Consider the following 3,059-nt stretch of genomic DNA (forward strand, 5'->3'; position numbering starts at 1 on the left):
TGACCCCCCCCCCCCCTACTATGTAACAGTTTTCCAAGTTGGCAGGAAACTAAAAAAGTTCAACCTGGTTCAGACATAATTGTAAATCTAAATGTTTCTGACGTCAACCGAAGAAACCGGAAAGATTTGGATAATTGATAGATTAGGAGAATAAAGTTTTAATATTAATACAATCTTAGCACGATATTCAACATTTGGTTATTTTTCCTTTTTTGTGCTACTTCTCGACCCCATGTACTCCTTCTCCGTTCCCTGTACTCCTTCTACGTTCCCTGTACTCCTTCTTAACCCTCTGCACTCCTTTTCTACCTTTCACTCCTTATTATCTCCACCCATCCCCCCCCCAACGCCCCAGTCACTCTGCTTGTAGAAATTATATATATACCTTGAAGAAAGAGTAATGGTAAGGCCTGTAGCATGGTTTGTATAAACTGCTTGAATATTGAAGGACCAGGTTAGAATCCTGGCATTTTTTCTTCTCTTCTACTCCTGCCCATATCTCACCTAACATCTTTATATACTTTCAGGGCTGTAGGCAATCCTCATTCTAGAAGAGCAAGGAGAGGGGATGATGCAGTTTCTTTTAGGATATATTTTGCTAATCAATTCATCATGAATGATGGGTTATAAAATAATCGTTCTGTTATTTTTGCAAGGTCATTTGAGGGTAAGTGAGGTCAAAAAGGTCATTTTTAGGTAAAATCCAGGTTGTTCAGGTTACTGTTATGGTCACTTTCGAGAAAGTTTCTCAAAATTATTCTCAAGGTCATTTTCAAGGCTGTTTTCAAAGTCATTTGAACATTTTCTGATTTGATTTTTTTGCAAATGATTAGGCTCTTTACTTTACTTTAAGCTTTTTCAGCAATTAACTCATCATATAACATTTTGATGGTTTATTCGCATTAAAAAAAATTTGAATTTGAAAAATATTTTCTTTTATATCCCCGGTAATTTAGTCACCACTTACAAGCAAGTCAAAAATTGAAAATGCTACAGGGTTGGGACACCCTGTAGGATGTTTTAAATTCAACACGACATTTTACTTTCAACCAATACAGAAGGACAGACCCCTTCCTGACTATTGTTTCGCCCCTGAGAACAGGTCTTTTATACTCACTTTTTCAAATATCCGTGCTTTCTTTGTTTAGAAGAATAAATCACGAAATTTCTTTAAAGCTGTTCAAAAAAAACCTTTAACTTTATCCATTGATTACCTGAGAACAGGAGTTGGAACCGCAAATTATAAGTTCTGTTAATTCTGGACAACGATCTCTGTTAAGTGCAGTTTATTTTAATTTAAACAAAATAGTTTTTAAATTATTTCAGATGCTTCACTGAAATTGAAAGGGGGGAAAATAGTTATATTCCCAAAAAGGAAACAGCAAAATCAATCAATAGTCAAGCGAAATTTATAAAATTTGAGGAATTCAGAAAAATTAAAATACATAGCACTTTCCTAAATACAGTTCCACATATTTTATCATTAAATAAACGGTCAGCGCACAGAACAACTAGAATACAATCATATTACAGGTAATCAGGGCCAAATTTTATAAATTGCAAAGGTTGGTGAGCTACTTGCTTCTGCGGCCGATTCAAATGCTGAGTCATCGATTCAAATTCTCATGAATCTTTAACTTTGAGTCAGAAGTCATTATTTGAACCGGCGAAAGGTAGTTCTAGTTTATTTACTTATGTACAATTCATCCAATTACATCCCAGGACAACTACAATACAAATAGATTAAAGGTGACAAGGACATCTAGAATTCATATTTAAGGTCAACGGGACAAGAATAACTGTTGGTGAATAGTTTAAAATGACCGTAGCAAATATTGTACCCTATATACTTGTAAACCTTAAAATAGCTAGATATATTAAGTTGTACATTGTTTGTAAATCTTAATGCACTTGTAAATAGCTAGGCAAAGCTTGTATTGTGATTAACCTAACCTTGCCACGTCTCTAAACAACAACGTCCAACCTGTATTATGATGAGCTTAACTATGCTTGCATATAACATCGTAAAACTTGTAATTTTGTTTATTAACTTAAATTGTAAGATAGAACCCAAAATACAATCAGTTGGAATTATACTCCACTTGATTACAGTGTGAGAGTAATTACTTCTTGGTTTGCGAATAAGAAACGTCCTGAATCACTCTCTTGAAAGATAGAACTAGATTGGGAATTGATACAGATAACTTTGTGTTCAGGTTGACATTGATAGTAAAGAATCATTGAGCTCACTAGTTTATATACCTCGATGATCATAGCGAAATGAACCTGAGTTGTATCGGTATTAATAGATATAAACCAGGGAGATACTTGGAGTATTGCATTGAGTTGTATCTTGTAAGACAGATATCTGAAAATACAGACAGAGTCGTATCCGGAATGATATTGGCTATGGTATTCGTGTGAATTGAGTTGTACCTGGATTGATACAGGTCTAAAAGGATTTATTGGAGTAAGGCATTTACTACATGACTTCTTCTATAATTTGTTAAGTTGTTTGATACCAACGAGAATAAAACAAAATAGTATATTGCAGTCATATTCTATTAAAATTGATTTCGAAGTAAGCTAAGAGTAAAACATTTTTCACAAGAAATAATCTGCAAAATGTCTGTAATTGTAATGGAAGAATATATTCAAAACTATTCAACAACTGCCATGTTTTTTGGGACACCCTGTAGATTTAACGTCAACAGAACAACTAGAAAATAGATTAAAGATCTCCAGGACAAGTAGAATATAGATTAAAGATCACCAGGACAATTGAAACATATATTAACGGTCAACTGGACAATCGGAATATAGATTAACGGTCAACTAGACAATTTGTTATATATATTACAGGTCAACTGGAATGAAGATTAACGGTCAACTTGACCACTGGAATGTAGATTAAAGGTCAACTGGAAAATCGGAATGTAGATTAACGGTCAACTGGACAATTGAAATATAAATCAACGGTCAACTGGACATTCTATGTAGATTAACGGTCAACTGGACAACTAAAGTACAAGCAGGTAAAAGGTTGGACCCCCCCCCCC

General features: G+C 34.3%; 1 protein-coding gene across 1 annotated transcript in view; it reads right to left on the minus strand.

Annotated features, from left to right (window-relative positions):
* Nucleotides 1-1,516, minus strand: part of LOC111703387 (uncharacterized) — a 15,655-nt gene extending 14,139 nt beyond the window's left edge. The window contains exons 1-2 of the mRNA XM_023475315.1: nt 1,457-1,516; nt 1,215-1,272 (exon numbers count right to left, since the gene is read on the minus strand). The gene's annotated coding sequence lies outside the window, so the exon portion shown is untranslated. The remainder of the gene's footprint in view (nt 1-1,214; nt 1,273-1,456) is intronic.
* Between the last annotated feature and the right edge of the window lie 1,543 nt (nt 1,517-3,059).

This window comes from Eurytemora carolleeae, unplaced genomic scaffold (genome assembly GCF_000591075.1).
Source record: "Eurytemora carolleeae unplaced genomic scaffold, Eaff_2.0 scaffold539, whole genome shotgun sequence".
NCBI classification, from domain to species: domain Eukaryota; kingdom Metazoa; phylum Arthropoda; class Copepoda; order Calanoida; family Temoridae; genus Eurytemora; species Eurytemora carolleeae.